Source organism: Cetorhinus maximus, chromosome 21, assembly GCF_964194155.1.
Source record: "Cetorhinus maximus chromosome 21, sCetMax3.hap1.1, whole genome shotgun sequence".
Taxonomy (NCBI): domain Eukaryota; kingdom Metazoa; phylum Chordata; class Chondrichthyes; order Lamniformes; family Cetorhinidae; genus Cetorhinus; species Cetorhinus maximus.
Genome location: NC_135899.1, coordinates 77,429,025 through 77,449,664, shown reverse-complemented (window position 1 = coordinate 77,449,664; position 20,640 = coordinate 77,429,025).

Genomic DNA, 20,640 nt, shown 5'->3' with positions numbered 1-20,640 from the left:
TTTTATCAATGTGATGTTTCTTTGCAAACAGTAGTCAGGTCAAGGAGTTGTTTTGCTAGGTTGCAATGATAGTGAAGGGGTGATAGCAAGGCCTTAGCTGATAGTCAGGGTTCATGGATAGCCGGGCCTAATCAATAGTCAGACATTGTTGATGGTCTGGGCTAGCTCATAGACCTAGCCGATGGCCAGGCAGAGCCGGTGAATGATCAGCCCTGGTGTGATCAGATCTAGTCGATGGTTGGGCTCAGTTGATTGTCAGTCCTTGTTAATGATCAGGCCTATTCAATAGTCAGACTACGACAAAGAATTCTGTATTTTTATAGTGCCATTAAAGTAGCAAAACATCCCCAGGCATTTCACAAAAGAGCTACCAAATAAAATTTGATACCCAGCTATGTAAGGAGATATTAGGGAAGATGACCAAAAGATTGGTCAAAGGAGTAGGTTTTAATGAGTGTCTCAAAGGAGGAGAAAAAGGGAGAAAGACGAGAGATTTAGAGAGAGAATTCCAGAGCTTAGGGCCTTTGCCGTTGAATGCAAAGCCACCAATGGCGCAGAAATTAAAATCAAGGATGCTCAAGAGGCAAGAATTGGAGGACCAGAGATACCTCAGGAGGTTGTAGGTTTTAATAGCAGATTATAGAAATAGGGAGGGGTGAGGCCATGGAGGAATTTTAAAACAAAGTTGAGATTTTAAAATCGAGAATTGCTTAACCAGGAGGTTAGTATAAGGGTGATGCATGAATGGAACTTGGTGTGAGTCAATAGTCAATAGTCAGACCTGGTCAAGAGTCAGACTTGCACTGCAGCCAAGCCAAGTCAATAGCTAGGTCTAGTCAATAGTCAAGCCTATTCAATGGTCAAGCCTAGTCACTATAGTCAATAGCCAGGCCTAAACTATAGCCAGGCCTAGTCAAGCCTACTCTGTAGTCAGGTATAGTCATTAGGTAGGCCAAGTCAATAGTCAATAGGTAGTCCCAGTCAATAGTCAGGCCTCTGCAGTTAGACCTAGTCAATAGCCAGGCCTACTTTGTAGTCAGGTATAGTCAACAGTCAGACCATTCATTGAATCAGAAAGGCTTTTGTGCAAATATTCTGGTTGCAGCTTTTTACCAGGTTAAAAGAATCAGCCAGAGAGCTGGAGATTAGGGTTGGAATTGTGGTGCATTGTCTGAACAATTTCATCCCTTTTGTTCTTTTCAGAGGAGTACTCCTGGAGATTTAGGGGGCTCTTACTCCACTACATTACCTCACCCAAGTAGCAGTACGTGAATGTCAGGTGAAGACATGACTGATCCAGCCGTGCCAAATCTCCTGGTTGGACAACATGCCAATGCTTTGGAATCTAGATTCGGACATTTGGGTGAGGTATTGGGGGAGACAATGCCTGATTGAGAGAAGGGATGAGAACTAGGAAATGAACCTTGAGATCTTAGGCTTTTGGGGTGCAGCGTATATGCTTTGGGAGAGGAATTTTGGACGTAGATCATTTGAGTTTCTCCCCTTCTACATTACAACAGTGATTACACTTTAAAAAACTACTTCAATGGCAGTAAAATGCTTTGAGGCATCAGGTGGTCATGAAAAGCGCTATCTAATTCAAGTCTTTCTTTGGGCAGAATCACCCCAGATTTGCACTAAGTGCGGTAGCGGGTGGGAAAAATGATGCTTTATCCATCAGCTTTAATGGCGGCTTTTTGTGCCGTATTGTCCCATTCCCGGCACACCTCCGGGAAACATGGCAGGTCACTGGCAGGGTGGCCTCTGATTCGCCTGCCCCACCATCACCTCAGGCCTTCAGCAATCCGGGCGCCATATTTAAAGGGCCAGCACTCTACGAGGGATAGGAAGCTGCTGGGAACTGATGGCTGCCATAGGGAGGAAACATGCTGCCCCCAAGTTTAGTGACACCTCCCTTGAGAGCCATCTGGACACAGTGGAGGCCTGTTGCAGGGTCCTCTACCCCGGCTCTGGGCGAAGACCAGCAAGCAGTGTCACCAATCCAGCATGGGAGGCGGTGGTGATGGTGGTCAGTGCCAACGCCCTGCAAAAGGGGACAGTTATCTAGTGCCAAAAGAGGATGAATGATCTCCTCCATTCTACCAGGGTAACTCACTCTTCTCATCGTTCTCAACATCCACAGGGATCTCACTCACTGCCAGTTCAAGGGACATCACCATTCACTCTTTCACACACACCGTAATTTGCCCTGCGGATCATGTCCTCATCCCATCCATGGAACCACTCACCACCCACACATCAGGCATCCTTACTATCAGGCCTGGCAAAAGTGTCCTGCTTATAATCTCTCCATCTGTATTCATGCAGGACAAGCTGGTACACAACAAAAGGGAGGAGTTGCAGACTGGTGGAGGAATACCCAACATCAAGTCTTCACAGATTTTGAAAACAGAGCCGCCCAGCTGGCCGGCGAGGATCTGGACCGTTCCTGTGCTGATGGTGATGCTGATGGGTTCTCAACCAAGTGAGGATCCAGCAATGCAACATCCATCAGACAGCCAGGCTGTGAGACTGGTCCAAACCAGGATGATGACATTGCAAGGGGCTGAGCGCCTCCAGCAGTGACTGCTCCATGGCCGGCTTTAGCAAGGAGATTGTAGAACTTGCCCAGCTGTCCAATTGTTCTGCAGTCCACAAAAACACTCATTAATTTGCAGTCTATGCCCGAGGGGTGAAAAGTTCAGGAGCATTTAGTGGCAATGCCTTTTCAGTGCCTGAACTGTCTCAGCTGCGGAAGAATGCTGGCTTTATACAAGGTTTCCCTAATGCCTGGCCGCTTCCCTACCCCCCCCACCCCACCCCCGCATGTGCTTGTGTTCTGCCATCAGACCGTGCTGCCTTGCACCCCAATCCCACCCCGCCACCCCCCCCCCCACCCCTCCACCCACCTTGCCCCAACCTCAGTGCAGCCCTTGCCCTGGCACCCACGCTGTCAGCCAGCTGGGAAAAAGCGACCTGCCTGTGCCCTGGCCTGAATGCACCAACACCTCTATCTTCGAGTGGAATGGGCGATCCTCATGAGCCCTGCGCATACGCTGGCGTGCACTCACCTCCGAGTTCCCCTTGAGGTTCAGCTCTCCAGGTGCACGCCTTTTAACACGTAGGGGTGCAATCACACTGCCGTGCTTGGATGATCCAGCGTCGGGGGGGATGATTCTGGCAAACAGGGCTTATAATTAGATGCAAATATATTAAAATGACTTTCTCGATGTGTGGCGGCAGGAAATGTGGCCCGCCACTAGGCCAACAACAACAACTTGGATTTCTATAGCGCCTTCAACGTAAAAATGCCCCAAGGCGCTTCATTGGGGTGTTACAAAACAAAATTTGTCACTGAGCCACATAATAATATATTAAGACAAAGTGACCCAAGGCTTTATCAAACAGGTAGGTGTGAGGGAATGTCATAAATGAGGGGGGAGAGGTGAAGAGGTTTTGGCAGCCGAAGACGAGGCTGTCAATGGTGGGGAGTTGAAAATCAGGCCAGAATTGGAGGAGTGCAGAGATCTCGGAGGATTAGTTCTGGAGGAGGTTAGAGAAATAGAGAAGCAAGGCCATAGAGAGATGTGAACAGAAGGATGAGAATTTTAAAATCGTGGCATTGCTGGACTGGGAGTCAATGTAGGTCAACGAGCACAAGGGTCATGAATGGGACCTGGTGTGAATTAGGATACAAGCAGCAGAATTGGGATGAGCTGATGATTTTATTAAGAAAACGAAATTTTCAACAGGTGTTGAAATTCAAAGTGTTTGACTAAAACAGCCCCTCGGGCTCTATCTTGTATTTAATGACATCCTGTCCCACCCACAGTAATTCGCAGCCATTTTCAACCAGGTGTTGGATAAAAAGATCTTGTTTCGGAGGGTGGAAAGAGGCCAGTAAGGCAGAGAGCACAAGCAGCTCATAGTAAACTGATTACAAAGTGTCATTAATGATTAACCATTCTTTTGTAATAACAACCACCACAGGAAGAACCCTTGGATTTGTTTATTCCAGATATAGACATGGATGAGGTAGCCCTCTACATCAGCTTGGCTCATTAGTAGCACCCCCATCTTTCACGCTTGAAGGCTATGGGTTCACATCCCACTCCAGCACTTGAGTACATAATCTCTGCTGAACACTGAGGGAGTGCTGCAGATGTAACAGCTTTAAGACGGGGGCTATAAAGTGTGGTCCTGCCTGCTGGTACTCGTGCATATGTACGATCCCGTGACATGACTCAAAATAACGCTTGCATTTTCCCTGCTTCAGTGTTAGCCTCTCAGAGTTTTCTGACAAAAATCAATGGAAGCTCATGCAGCCCTCTTCCCTCTCCAGAGAGCAATGGGCCGCGAATTTTCCCTCTCGTGAGTTCAAGACAGAAAGTGAGGAAGTGTTAACTCGGAGTGTCATTTTTTTCACCATGGTTCCCTCTGCTTCAAGGCAGTCTACAGTTACGCGTCAGCAACCCTCTGGTATCTTGGCCAGCTTTCAAGTATGAGCTTAGGAAATGGGTGCCAGCACACTATTCAACTGTAGAGGCATCATAGCTGAGTCAAGTGCTGCCTCACCCAACATCTGGGTGCAGGCGTCTTCCAACAGGGGTCATAATATCGTGAGGAGCACAAAACCGACATGCTTTACCCCTCCCCCACCGCACAGGGATATTGGGGCCAAATGCACCAGGTACTTATAAAGAGGGAGGCCACTTGGCATATATTAACATACCATCCAGAAAGACCCTTCACTCCCCCATTGCTGTATCTAATTGCTTCTTAAGTGAATCCAAGGTCCTTGTCTCCATCTTCTTACCAGTGCAACCTTTGCTCATTCGCTAAGTGAAGAATATTTCAGTCTTAAAATTCCCTTTTACTCATTTGAACGAGCATCCATTTGTCCGACTCCCACAGTTCAGTTTAAAGAAAATAGTTTCTCTCAATCTACCCGATCAACCCTATCGACTCCTTTAATCATCTTTAACACCTCAATTAGACCATCCCTTTAATCTTCTAAACTCAAGGAAATACAAGCCTAATCTATGCAGCCTGTCCTTATAATTTAACCCTTTTAGCCCCGCCATTCTAGTAAAGCTACACTGCAATCCCTCCGAGGCCAATATATCTCTCCTGTGGTGGGATGCCCGGAACTGAACTGAGTATCCTGAATGGTGTCTGACCCAAGCTTTACATAAGCTTGTTCACAGAGGTAGACTTTTAAGCATCCTAAAGATTGAGAGAGAGGTGGAGATTGAGGTTCAGAGAGGGAATTCCAGAGTTTAGGAGCTAGGCAGCTGAAGGTACAGCTGGCAATGGTAGGGTGAAGGAAGTAGGTGGGGGGGGGGGTGCACAAGGAGCCAATTAGAGGAACAGAGTCCTTGGGCTGGAGGACGTTTCAGCGATAGGAGAGGGCAAGACCATTTAAACATGAGGATGAGAATGTTAAAACCGAGGCATTGGGTAGTCTGGGATAAATGTAGGTCAGTGACCACGTTAATATAATATATATAATATTTTGTGTACATTTGTAACATCATCTTACTTCCAAGCTGAAAAAAGCCACGTCTCTCTTGCCTTTCCTTACAGTTCAGACCCCTGGCACTAGTTTTTTCCTTCTGCGAATGGAATAGAAAGTTACTCTTAGAAGTGCCTCCCTCCTGAAAGATCTGCCAGGCGGAGCAGAATGATTACAGTCAATTAAAATACATGCACTTTGAATCAGAGATCTCAGCTTTCATCATAGATAGTTAAACATTTGTATCAGGAATGTGGGAGAGAGTGCGCATTCTTTGGGAAGCACTTGCTGTCTTTGATTTGCATTCCAGATGCCGGCTAGACTTTGTGGAGTCAGAGTTACAGAGTTATGACAACCCTAGTGTCTTCTCCCCACCCCCTCACCCTCCATCCCAGGTGTGATGCTTCATGTTAAACCAGGCTCTGCTGGCTAGGTCATTGCAGGCACCCTGCATCCTGTGACTAGGGGGCCTACTCACTCAAAAAGGCTTTGAGGCCCCAAAGTCCATACTCCCTGACCTTTTGACTCAATTGGAGAGCATTCCCTGAAGAGAGGTTGAAGTATATTAAACAGGCATACTAATTTAATAAGAATTAAACAGGGAGGTGGCCCACGTGCAGGATTTAAGAAATGTTTTTTGCGCGCAAATACAGCTGTCTTGGTGCCCTCAATCCATTAACCACCTTGAGCAAGATGCCACTTATTCCTGAGCCTGCAAATGGGCAGGGACTGAACTGTGGTAGGACTTTGAGAGGAGGCCAAGGCTTCCTTTCCCGGTCACAAAAATCATTTCCCTATAAGATCCATGGCTACATCGAAAGGATAGGTCTTTTTTTAAATAATACAACTATTCCTGAGGCCTGATTTCTTATTTAAAAATGTTTGGTTTAAAAAAAACAAACTGTCTAGTCCCAAAACACACAGGAGTCCAATCCCCTGAGAGATCATTTGCTCCGAGGTCTCCTCTCGTGGCATCTCTTCGGCCAGTTGGTTGGGAGGACCTGTGGGACGATAGATTGCACAATGACCCATCCTACTTAACTTCACGGGGAGCGATTTGATAACCAGGGGAGTTGTTCCACCCAGCTGAGCCTAACTCAGTTAAAGATATCAGTAGAACAGTAGGGGGTGGAGAGGAAGTTCAAAAGTGCATCCTATCATCCCACAATTAAGAGAGAAAAACACAGAATGCTTGGTCTGATTGCTGTTTATATGATTTTCCTTCTCCTGACACGCTGCCATAGTTACCTATATAACAATGTCACTGCTCTTCAAAGTATCAACATGGCATTTACGTAGTAAAATGTCCCAAGGTGCTTCATAGGAGTGTTATAAAACAAAATCTGACACCAAGGTACTTGAGGAAAGATTCACAGAATTCACAGAATTTTTATAGCACAGAAGGAGGCCATTCAGCCCATCAAGTTTGCACTGGCTCTCCGAATGAGCAATTTACTTGTTGCCATTCTCCCACCTTTTCTCTGTAACCCTGCACATTGCTCCTTTTCAAGTAACAGTCTAATTCTCTCTTGAATGACTCGATAGAACATGCCTCCACCACACTCTCTGGCAGCGCATTCCAGACTTTAACCACTCGCTGCGTGAAAACGTTCTTTCCCATATCACTTTTGCTTACTTTGCAAATTATATTAAATCTGTGCCCTCTCGTTCTCGATCCTTTCGTGAGCCGGGACAGTTTCTCCCTATCTACTCTGTCCAGACCTCTCATGATTTTGTATACTCCATCAAATCCCCTCTCAGATTTCTTTTCTCCATTAGGACAGGTGAACCAGAAGCTTGGTCAAAGTATTAGGTTTTAAGGTGCATGTTAAGGGAGAAGGAAGAAGCGGAGATGTTTAGGGGAGGAATTCCAGAGCTTGGGGCCCAGGTAACCAAAGGCATGACCATCAGTAGTGAAGCAAAGGACGTGGGAGACGTGCAGGAGGTGAGAATTGGAGGAACACCAGTTCTTGGAGGTTTGTAGGGCTGGGAGAGATATCAGAGATAGGGAGAAATAATTCATTATACAAAAAACTTTGAGGCATTTTAAGGTAATAAGAGAAACGTATATAGAGAAAACACAAACTTGCATTTAAATAATACCTTTCATATCCTCCGGATGTCCCTAAGCATGTTTTTGAAGCATAGTCACTACCTGTGGAACTGTACACTGGTGAAAATCAGCGACACTGGAAGGGGTGGAAATCAGGGAGAAAAAAATCCATAAATTTGGATTTTTCTGAAGGAATTCTAATCATCTAATTCCTGTTAATATTTACTGATAAAATTCTAAATCAGGGGGAAAAAAGCATTCAGGTCGATATGGGGAAATCCTCATTGGATCCAAAGTACTTTGAAAATTTAGCGTGTTAAATATTTCCTTACTACATATAGGCGCCTGTATGTTAATCAGTGAAATTATTCCCTCCAGTCATTTTGTATCTTCTGTAATTTATTAGGAATTGCCACTGCCGCACAATAGAGTCAAAACCCAAAGATCGGGGCCAGAATCCTTAGAAAGAGGATGCTGCAACCACACAGCACAAAAAAACCCTGCCAGCTTTAGTTTATAAGAAATTATTCCTGGACTCAAATTAAAACATTTAATCCTCTAAGATTCACAAATGGCACTGTGGTGTTGTTTTACAGTAGCGTCGCCTCTCTCTGAGTCACTGGGAGTGCGCTGCTGGGCTAGTTATGGATGCCTGGGTATGAATCTGTTTGACAGGCTATGTACATGCACCTGTGTAAACAGAAGGAAGCCTTGGAGTGATGCGGAATAAAGATACGGACCAACCCACAGAGCCAGTGTGTCTAGACTCCAGATGTGTTCCCCTTCCCCTTACAAGCAGCTAGGCAATTAAAGGCTAGCAGGCAAACACACACAGAGGGACAAGGACTCTGGATTCACAGGCAAAAGCTTGGGCCTTTCAACTGAACTTTATTGTACTGTCAGAATAAAATTTTAACTTAAAATCCGCCTAAACTACTCTCTATCTTTGCATTTGTCTCTTGAAGTGTGGGCAAAGATATCAGGCAAGCTCTGGACTGAAAATTTCCACTCTACCAGTTAGGCTAATTTAATGTTGATTGACTGAAAAATGTTGACCAGGATATATCCCTGACTGCCCAGGTCGTGAACGCGTATCTTTTCTCTAGTTTCTCTCCTAACTCCCTCATGCCATCTGCATGCCAGGAAATCCCCTGCAATAGCTTCCCTTCCTGCTCTTGTACTGTTACCTCTATCGCCTATCTGCTGCTGAAATCCTCATCCATGCCTTTGTTACTTCCAGACTTGACAATTATAACACTCTCCTGGCCGATCTCCCACTCACCACCCTCTGTAAACTTGAGCTCATCCAAAACTCTGTTACTATTATCCTAAGTCACACCAAGTCCCATTCACCCACCACTGGCTCCCATTTCACCAACGCCTTTGTTTTAAAATGCTCATTCATGTTTTCAAATCCCTCCAAGGCCTTACCCCTCCCTATCACTGTAACCTCCCCCTGCCCTACAGCCTTCTTAGAACTCTGTGTTCCTCCAATTCCAGCCTCTTGCACATCTCCCATTTCCTTTACGCCCAACATTGGCAGCCATGCCTTCAGCTGCTTGGCCTCTAAACCCTGGAATTACCTCTGTTAACCCATTAAAACCCATCTCTTTGTCCAAGCTTTTGATCACCTATCTTAACATCTCCTTATGTGGCCTGGGCCAGGATTTTCCCCTTGGCGATTTGGGGGCGGGGCCCGGTTGCCAAGGGGAAAATGATGCGGGATGACATCGGGGATTCCTCCCAGGCCATTTCAATTTTTAGGAAGGTGGTCGGACAGTGAAATCAGCTGTCTGCCCGCCGACCTGTCAATGGCCAATTGAGGCCATTGACAGGCTAGTTAAGATAATTAAATACCTGCCCGGCCAACCTTAAGGCTGGCGGGCAGGCCAGGAGCCCCAGCGGGCTCCAGATTATTGATGAAATGTCATTCACTGGCGGGATGAAATTTCATGTACGTTTTTTAAAAATGTAATAAATTTTAAGTGTTTATTATTAACATGCCCCATCTCATGTGACATTGTCACATGAGGGAGACGTGTTAATAATTTTAATATTTTTCTATTCTTAGACTTTACTTACCTGTCACAAATCTCCCTGAGACGGGACTTTGCCTCAGGGAGCAGTGTGCACTTTGACAGATGGGGAATCCCTCCCCCCCCGGACCAGGAAGCGCATGGCGCTTCCTGTCGGGCAGGCCGCTGGGCGGGTCTTAACTGGCCCGCCCACTCAAAATGGCGGCGGGCCCCGTTTCAGTGGCAGGGATCGGCTGCCCGCCCGCCGCCGAGCCGGTGGGGCCCGCCCACCATCCGAGGGCAAAATTCTGCCCCTGGTATCAAATTGTGTTCAATTATACTCCTGTGAAACACCTTGGGATTTACTCGATTAAATGTGCTATATAAATGCACGTTGTTGTTATTTCAGGAACCAAACCAGAACTTGTTTGGATCATCTGCATTCATGTTCACCTGGTTTACATGGCTGCCAATGGTGGAGTGATTAAGGTTGTGGATGCGCAAGAGGCAAAGGTTAGATCAAGCTCAGAATCCTGAAGGGTTGTAGGACTGGAGTAGGTTACAAAGGTAGGGAGAGGCGAGGCTGCTTGATTGGCATTTTCAATCAAGCCTGTTCCTCTAATTCTGGCCATTTGCACATCTCCCATTTCCTTTACACCCAGCATTGGCAGCCGTGCCTTCAGACAGTTACAAACAGCCACTAGTGACATCTCTGCAGTGTCTGAACTATATGACATCAGACACGCTTTCTGCAATGTTAAGGCTCTATGTTGGACCTCATAGCACCCACTGTAACTCAGTCCGTAGTTTTTTTAAAAGCACTGCTTCATTCCTTTTGGAGTCTAAAGATAAAAAAAAAGAATTTGCATTTCTATAGTGCCTCATTATTTCTATAATGCCCAGTTCCTGACTTTGGGAAGTTTAGGAGCTTCCAAAGTGCTTTACAGTCAATGAAATACTTCTGAAGTGTAGTCACTGTAGTAATGTAAGGAATTAGTTTTGTTTATAGCAACTATGCAGACTAGCACTGTTGCTTTGCAGGTACAATATTAACAGTACTAGTCTGCTTTTGTTGGAGTAGACTTTGCATAACCTCTGACTACTGAGCAGAATACAGCCAGGTGTGTGGAGTGCAGTGGGAGGATTCCCCACTCTCCTAGCACCTAATGCAAACTTCCAGCCAGAGGCCCTTTCACGTTATCAGCTCATGGACGTGCTTTGTTGGTGTGAATTCATCCGCTCGTTTCTGGTAAATTGAAAAACAGTTTGTTTATGATTTTTTCAAGAAACAATTGCCCAGATAATATCACCCTGCTTCTGTTTACTGTGTGGCTGCATCACTACAGATGAGGAAAACATCACTACAGATGTCCACACATGCGCATTTTCCAACATGGTATCATCAGGGCAGGAATACTCATTTATCTTTGCTGTCCAGGTATTGAGGGCATCTATAACACTCCAACTGCTGTGCCAAGTAAAATAATTAAGAGCATTCCAGCAAACTCCAGCAGCATAATCCAAGTACCAATGAAACTCTAAATCTCAACTTCCTCAGAAAATAGTTAGATGCAGTTTACAACTAAATTGTACACAATAGGGTGGATTCAGATTCCATTTCTTTGTGCTAAGATATGAATAAACAACAAACTTGCATTTATATAGTTCCTTTCACAACCACAGGATATCCCAAATAACTTTACAGCCAATTAAATCCCCCTGAAGATAAAAGCAAAATACTGCGGATGCTGGAAATCTGAAACAAAAACAAAAGTAGCTGGAAAAACTCAGCAGGTCTGACAGCATCTGCGAGAGGAACATAGTTAATGTTTCGAGTCCGTATGACTCTTCATCAGAACTAAAGAAATATAGAAATGTGGTGAAATATAAGCTGGTTGAAGGGGGGTGGGACTGGTAGAGCTGGATAGAGGGCCAGTGATAGGTGGAGGTAAAGAAGAGATTGCCAAAGATGTCGTAGACAAAAGGACAAAGGGGTGTTGACGGTGGTGATATTATCTAAGGAATGTGCTAGTGGTGACATTAAGAGTAGAAAGCAGGACAAGCTAGTGGTAGATGGCCCTAGTGGGGGGTGGGGGGGTGGGGAAGGGATCAAAATGGGCTAAAAGGTGGAGATAAAACGATAGATTTAAAAATAGGAGGAAAAAAAAATATATATTTAAAAAATATAAATTATTGGAAAAAGGGGGATCAGAAAGGGGTTGGGGACGGAGGAGAGAGTTCATGATCTGAAGTTGTTGAACTCAATGTTAAGTCTGGAAGGCTGTAGAGTGCCTAGTCGGAAGATGAGGTTTTCCAAGAAACTGTCGGAGATTAATCACACCAAGGCATTGTTTGAGAGAATTAGTAAGCGCTATACAGTATGTAATCATTCCCTCATCCATAGCGTGGATGTCCATTTCCCTAGCAGACAAAGGTGGGGCCAATGGGAGGCGCATAGGGAGTCCCATTACAACTTCATAAGGAGAGAGGGAGGTGGCACGGTTAGGGTGAGAGCGCATAGTCATGAGCTCCAAGGGTAGAGCTTCAGGTCAATTCAAACCGGTTTCTTCACATAATTTAGTTAGTTTGTTTTTCAGTTTTGTCTTTCCACCGCCCCAGTAGTCTGGGGTGGTATGAGCAGGAAAGGTGATGGTTGCATTGTAAGGCCCTCAACAATTCCTTTATCACTTTAGCAGTAAAATGAGGCCCATTATCACTCGATAAAATCTCTGGGTATGTATTCACGCAACAACAATTTAGCAACAATAACAGCATCATTCCGTCGGGTGGTATATGCCTCCATCCATCATGAGAACAAACATACTATAGCTAAAACATAATTATATCCCATACATTTAGGCATTTGTACAAAGTCCATTTGTAGGTGTACAAATGGGCTCCATGGATGGGGTCCCGTACCAGCAGTCACTGTGAGCGTCTTGCCTGGGTTATGTTGTTGACAAAGCAGATATTGTGAAGCTATTTTAGCTGCCTTGGCAAAAAACACAGGCGCAAACCACATCTGGTGTGCCATTCTGTTCATCCCCCCCTTTGCCCGCATGGGAAAATGAATGTAACATGCGGGCAATCCAGGGCAGGAGTGAAGCAGGGGCAACAGCACGGCCATCAGGAGAAACCCAGAGGCCTTCAGAGCGTTGTGCACACGCTGCTTGAGTCCAACTGTTTTGTTCACGGGTAGATGCCTGTGACTGCAAGTGAATAAGATCAGTTAGACTAGCTACAGGAGAAGGGGTTGCAGCCTGATAACAAAGGGGAACCACAGACCCAGTGAGACCGGCCGTGGCCGCACGGGCGGCACGATCAGCCCTATCATTACCGTGAGAAACAAAATCATTGCCCTGTGTATGGGCAGAGCACTTAATAACAACAAGGGAGGAGGGGAGCTGGATAGCTGTTAAAAGATTAGCGATGAGCTGCCCTTGGCAGAGGGGGATCCTGCTGATGTGAGAAATCCCCGGAGTTTCCAAAGCTGGCCAAGGTCATGTGTCACACTGAAAGCGTATCGAGAGTCAGTATAGATATTGGCCGACTGTTTGGCAGCAAATATGCGGCTCGTATAAGGGCAAAAAGTTCAGCGGCTTGGGCAGAGCAGGATGGCGGGAGACAAGATGCTTCAATAACAGAGTAAAAGTCACTAATAGCATAGCCGGTAGGTAAATCGCTGCTTGGTGATCAAGTAGAGGAGCCATTGACAAAAAGAATGAGGTCGGGATTTAACAGAGGATGATCCTGTAGATCTGGGCGAGGTAGAGTGAAGTGCTGGACAATAATGGAGCAATCATGAGGCTCAGCGTCTTCCTCCGTGGGTAACAGGGTAGCGGGGTTAAGAGTGGTGCATTGTGCAATAGCCAATGAGGGATCCCCTAAAAGGACTGTCTCATAGCAGGTGACACGGGCAGCGGTAAGGTGTTGGGTAGCCGAACGGTTAAGGAGAGCCGTGACTGCGTGGGGAACAGGTAGAACAACAGGGTACCCAAGGGTAAGGGACTGGGCGGCAATAACAGCGAGGTAGGCTGCCACAACGGATCGGATACAGGAGGGATAACCGCGTGCAACAGGATCTAAGTGAGTACAGTAATAAGCAACCGGTCGCTGGGCATCCCCATGGGACTGGGTAAGCACCCCCTGTGAAAAGCCGCAACGTTCGTGAACATAAAGGCGAAAAGGTTTAGTATAATCTGGGAGGCCCAGGGCGGAGACAGAAATAAGGGCTGTCTTGAAGGCCGCGTAAGCAGCTTGGGGGTCCGACTCCCAAGCGAGGTCCTCAGGAGCAGAAGGGAGGGCGAGATCCTGTAAGGGCACGGGAGAAAATGGTCGGGCTCTCGATATACCCCTGGGGCAACCGAGTCCATGTATACTGAGTATTGTAAAAGGTGAAAGCGAAGAGAAACTGAGAGTCAGGGTGTATGGGTATGGAGAAAAAGGCTCCACAGAGGTCAACAACAGCATAACAAGTGGATGCAACACCTGCCCCTTCACTTCCTCTCTCCTCACCGTCCAAGGGCCCAAACACTTCTTTCAAGTGAAGCAGCATTTCACTTGCATTTCCCCTAACTTAGTCTACTGCATTCGTTGCTCCCAATGCGGTCTCCTCTACATTGGAGAGACCAAACGTAAACTGGGCGACCGCTTTGCAGAACACCTGCGGTCTGTCCGCAAGAAAGACCCAAACCTCCCTGTCGTTTGCCATTTTAACACTCCACCCTGCTCTCTTGCCCACATGTCTGTCCTTGGCTTGCTGCATTGTTCCAGTGAAGCTCAACGCAAACTGGAGGAACAGCACCTCATCTTCCGACTAGGCACTTTACAGCCTTCCGGACTGAATATTGAATTCAACAACTTTAGGTCTTAAACTCCCTCCCCCCATCCCCACCCCGTTTCTTCCCCCTCCCTTTTGTTTTTTCCAATAATTTATATAGATTTTTCTTTTCCCACCTATTTTCATTATTTTTAAATCTATACCTGCAATGCCCTGTCAGTCTTTCCACCCCACCCCCACTAGACCTGTACCTTGAGTGTCCTGCCATCCATTCTTAATTAGCACATTCATTTAGATAATATCACCACCTTCAACACCTCTTTGTTCCTTTGTCTGTGACATCTTTTGATTATCTGCTCCTATCACTGCTTGCTTGTCCCTACAACCACCCCACCCCCCCAACTTCTCTCCCCCCACCCCCACCCCCCACCTTAAACCAGCTTATATTTCACCCCTCTCCTAACTATACTCAGTTCTGTTGAAGGGTCATGAGGACTCGAAACGTCAACTCTTTTCTTCTCCGCCGATGCTGCCAGACCTGCTGAGTTTTTCCAGGTAATTCTGTTTTTGTATAACAAGTGGAGTTAGGGGGAACACAGGTAAGTATGGTAGCCGGGTTAGCCACTACTGGCTAGGCCGGGATCACACAAGTGTTTACCGCCTGCAAGTCCTGGACAAAACGCCAGGTATTCTTGCCTGGCTTCCGCACAGGGAGTATAGGAGTGATGCAGGGGCTAACAGTGGGAACAATAACATCGGAGTTTAGAAGGTCTTGGAGGACAGGCTTTATGCCTTCCATCGCTTTGGGAATAAGAGGGCATTGAGCTTTCCGAGGGCGGAGTTTAGAGGGATCCAATCGCACCCGAAAAGGTTCTGCTGATAATACCCGACCAACATCATTAGGATCCTTTGCCCACAAGGTATCAGGGATAGTTACCAAGGCATCGAGGGAATCAGTGGTTACACTGCCTAGAGCATGGTGCTGAAAATAGGCAGGATACTCAAGGGGCATAGAGGGAAAAAATTGGATAGCCTGATCATAGATATTCAGGGAACCGTCCATCAATTCCACAGATGATTAGGGATCTGTGCACTGAAGGCGGTACACCATAGGACCAAGGTCCCTGGCCTGATATCCAACGGAGACACAGAGGGTAACATGAGGCGCAACATCCCAGGCATGAAAAAGTGATAGGGCAGCTGGAGGAAGGGAAACGGAGCCGGCAACTCCTTCAGGTCCGACGCAAAGGGAAGATACAGAAAGAACATAGCATTCACCCAGATGGCCTGTTACCTCATGGGCATACTGGTGATCTGAGCAGGCAGAGTACAGTGAAGATCCCGAAGCCAGTGTGGCAGGGCCGGATAGCTATCGCGGCAGAAACACGGCGGTCGGTCAGAAGCCGCAGTAACAGAGTCTTGAGTTTATCAGATAAATCGCAGTGTCCGAAATTCCACCACCAAACGTGAGGATGACGCAAAGTTTCTTCCTGTAGAAGGCCGATGACTGTGGAATAAGTAGACTCGGGAACTTGAAGAGTGATAGAGTTGTTAGAACAGTCTAAAGTACAACCGAGTTTGCAGAGGAGATCACGTCCCAAAATATTGACCGGGACGTCAGCCCCGAGGAGGAATCGATGGGATCCTTTTCTTCCGCTCAGGTCAAAGGGCACTTCTTCGGAAACTGGCAGCGAAAGCGGTTGTCCCGAGACCCCAATGGCGGAAATGGAATCATTAGAGGGGGTGACATCAGGAGCCTCGACAGGCTGAAGGGTAGAATAAGTCGCTCCAGTATCGATAGGGAAATTCAAGAGATGGCCATTTACAGACAAAGGGATAGTGGGTTCTCAACGGTAATGAGAGGTAAAAGGGTGTGGTGACCCTATTGTGTTGAATCCCCAAATGGGTTAGCTACTGAGTAGGGGATCGGTTGAGGGTCCGGGGCTGGCGTCTGCTGAGGTGCTGCCTGCGGCGGGGCTGCAGGCGGCTGAGGGCAGGTACGGGCCCAATGACCCTCCTGGACACAGTTATAACAAGTCCAGCGGCCGCCCCCTTTTGATCCCGCCTGACGGCCTCTCCCTTGCCATCGATTCCCCTGGGCACCCTGGTGCCAATTAGGCTGCCACATATTCCAAGGCCACAGAACAGGTTGGGGCTGGCAATTATAAAAGTTGGGCGGCTGAGAGGCTAATTGAGGGGCAGCGTAAAAGACAGGGGCCGGTGCCAGCGTGGGCGCTGCGAGTGGAGCTGCGGGCAGAAGTGGCGGTGGTGGAGGTGTCGCCACTGGGGGCGCTGCTACTGGTGCTGCTGCTGGATCGTCTAACAGTGGGGCCATCATTCCTTTCTTTGGGGGGTTCTGGCATCGGTTCAATTGGCGCTCACAATGTTGGAGGGTGCGAATGATTTCTTGAAGATTATCCTTACCTTCCCACCCAATGCAAGTAAGGGTAAAGGCTTTCTTAAGCTCAGGCTGCAATCCCTGTACAAGAGCATTAACAAGAGCCAGAACGGAATCCTGAGGATTAACACCAGAACATTTTACAAAAATAGTACAAAATCGTTCAACGTAATCACAAACATCCTCGTCGGGTTTTTGCTGTACTGTGGGTTTTGTGCCAATCGACTATGTCAGGGAAAGCCTTCCGCAAGGCCGCACAAATGCGCTGCCAGAGTTGTGTCTCCTGACCCGCGGTAAGAGGGCCAGGTGGTGGCTACTCACAATTTTCCCGAATTGATCGCCAACGCTGGGTACCAGACAAGTATCAAGAACCACATCTATATCATCACAATTGGGGTTATGACATTTACGGAGAATTTCGAGTTTCTGTATAAACTTCACAACCCCCTCTTTAGGGTCGGCGGTGGATTCAACAATTGCTCGTAATTCGGAAGGTGTCCATGGATGGTAGACTTGCCTCTGACCTCCTGTAGGATTAGGGTATGCTCTCATTGGCAGCCACAATGGGGTGCCGGAGAGTGAAGGGTCGGTTGGGAGGGCTGGATCCGAGCTCCGTCTCTGTTGGGAGTGGGATCGGGTTTGTACACCGGTAGTACTATCGGGTTCTGGCGTGCCCCTAGGAGGTGGCAGAGCCGGCAGGGCAGCTGCAGCCGGGGGTGGAACCTGTTCATGATCATCATAAGGGAGAGGGGACCGGTAGACAGGCCAGTCCCGATCGCTGAGCTCATCATCGGACAACAGGGGCGCTGGGGGCTGCGCAGTTCACTGCGCGACCAGGATCCTGGATTTCTCTTTATGATCAATTTGCTTTCTCTTTTTCTCACATTCTTGACTCCTTTCCCTCGACTCATCATCCCGTCTCCGCATTTCGTCCTTCCACTGGACATACACAGGCCAACCCACTTTCTTCTTACCCGACTTCTCTACCTCCCTTAAAACATGTGCTAAGCGCTCAGTTCTATCCCGATTAAAAGTTCCACCTGGTGGGAAGCTCTGTCCTTTACCTTGAGTCCAATTAACCCATTCAGAAACATGTTGGACACTTTCAGGTCCAAAATGGACATACATATAAGCATTTGGGGTTCCCTTTGGAGGGGGAACCTGGGGTTTCTTTGATGCCATATTACCCATTTTCTGTCTAATAACTAAAAAAAAGGCCAGTCCTTGGCGGGTCCTCGACCCCCAATCTACTACTAAGGTACTTTCACCAATCAGTCCACTCACATGCTCAAGGGGTCCCGGACTCCGAGCTGCAATCACACACACACATACTCAGTACCAACTCCAGGGGCTACCGACCCCAATTATATTCTAAACCTAAACTCCAGAGGCTACCAACCTCGAGTATATTCTAAACCTAAACTCCAGAAGCTACCAACCTCGAGTATATTCTGGCCAGAGTGGTCCCGGACCACGACAACTAATCTCCTAAACAGTTAAATAGATGACTTACCCCAAGAGTCAGCCACAGGCAGGTGAAGGCAGATCGCAGACCAACGAACCCCAGAAGCCCAAATTGGGCTGCTGTGGACTGAGAAGTCCTAACGCTGGCGCTCTGTGACCCAACCCCAGGGGTTAGTCATCTCAGTGGAACCTCCAAGAAACTGTCGGAGATTAATCACACCAAGGCATCATTTCGTACGTAGAAACCCCATTTATTACTTGTGCACATGGGAGACGGTACAGTAGCTCTCACTGTATTGTCTCCCTTGTGCACAAGTAATAAATGGGGTTTCTACGTATGAAATGATGCCTTGGTGCAATTAATCTCTGACAAGGTGCTGTTCCTTTAGTTTGCGTTGAGCTTCACTAGAACATTGCAGCAGGCCAAGGACGGACATGTGGGCATGAGAGTAGGGTGGTGTGCTGAAATGGCAAGTGACAGAGAGGCCTGGGTCATGCTTGCGGACAGACCGAAGGTGTTCCGCAAAGCGGTCGCCCAATCTGCGTTTGGTCTCTCCAATGTAGAGGAGACCGCATTGGGAGCAACAAATGCAGTAGGCTAAATTGAGGGAAGTGCAAGTGAAGTGCTGCTTCACTTGAAAGGAGTGTTTGGGCCCTTGGACGATGAGGAGGGGGGAAGTAAAGGGGCAGCTGGAACACCTGCGGTTGCATGGGAAGGTGCCGTGGGAGGGGGTTGAGGTGTAGGGGGTGATGGAAGAGTGGACCAAGGCGTCCCGGAGGGAACGATCCCTTCGGAATGCCGCTGAGGGGGGAGGTGAAGGGAAGATGTGTTTGGTGGTGGCATCATGCTGGAGTTGGCGGAAATGGCAGAGGATGATCCTTTGAATGCGGATGCTGGTGGGGTGATAAGTGAGGACAAGAAGGACCCTATCATGTTTCTGGGAGGGAGAGGAAGGTGTGAGGGCGGATGCGCGGGAGATGGGCCAGACACGGTTGGGGGGCCTGTCAACCACCGTGGGTGGAAAACCTCGGTTAAGGAAGGAGGAAGACATGTCAGAGGAATTGTTTTTGAAAGTGGCATCATCAGAACAGATGCGACGGAGGCGAGGGAACTGAGAGAATGAGATGGAGTCCTTACAGGAAGCAGGGTGTGAGGAGCTGTAGTCAAGGTAGCTGTGGGAGTCGGTAGGCTTGTAATGAATATTGGTGGATAGTCTATCACCAGAAATTGAGACAGAGAGGTCAAGGAAGGGAAGGGAAGTGTCAGAGATGGACCATGTGAAAATGGTGGAGGGGTGGAAATTGGAAGCAAAATTAATAAATGTTTCCAGGTCCAGACGAGAACTTGAAGCAGCACCGAAGTAATCATCGATGTACCGGAGAAAGAGTTGTGGGAGGAGGCCGGAGTAGGACTGGACCAAGGAATGTTCCACATACCCCATAAAAATGTAGGCGTAACTGGGGCCCATAGGGGTACCCATAGCCACACCTTCTATTTGGAGGAAGTGAGACGAGTTTAAGGAGAAATTGTTCAGTGAGAGAACAAGTTAAGCCAGACGGAGGAGAGTAGTGGTGGATGGGGATTGTTCGGGCCTCTGTTCGAGGAAGAAGTGGAGAGCCATCAGACCATCCTGGTGGGGGATGGAGGGATGGAGGATGGATGTCCATGGTGAAGAGGAGGCGGTTGGGGCCAGGGAACTGGAAATTGTTGATATGATGTAGGGCGTCAGAGGAATTGCGGATGTAAGTGGGAAGAGAACTAACAAGGGGAGAGAGAATGGAGTCAAGATAGCGAGAAATGAGTTCCGTGGGGCAGGAACAGCTGACACGATCGGTCTGCCGGGACAGTCCTGTTTGTGGATTTTGGGTAGGAGGTAGAAGCGGGCCGTCCGAGGGTGGGCAACTATCAGGTTGGAAGCTGTGGAAGGAAGATCTCCAGAGGAGATGAGGTCAGTGACAGTCCTGGAAACAATGGCTTGATGTTCAGTGGTGGGGTCATGGTCCAGGGGGAGGTAGGAGGAAGTGTCTGCGAGTTGACACTCAGCCTCTGTGAGGTAGAGGTCAGTGTGCCAGACAACAACAGCACCACCCTTGTCAGCGGGTTTGATGACAAAGTCAGGGTTGGACCTGAAAGAACGGAGTGCAGCAAGTTCAGAAAGAGACAGTTTAGAGTGGGTGAGAGGCACAGATAAATTGAGACAACTGATGTCACGCCGACAGTTCTCAATGAAAAGATCAAGAGAAGGTAAGAATCCAGAGGGAGGCGTCCAGGTGGAGGGGGAATATTGGAGGTGGGTAAAAGGATCCATTGAACGGGGAGAGGACTCCTGCCCAAAGAAGTGAGCACGGAGACGAAGGTGGCGGAAGAAGAGTTCAGCATCGTGCCGAGCTCGAAATTCATTGAGGTGAGGGCGG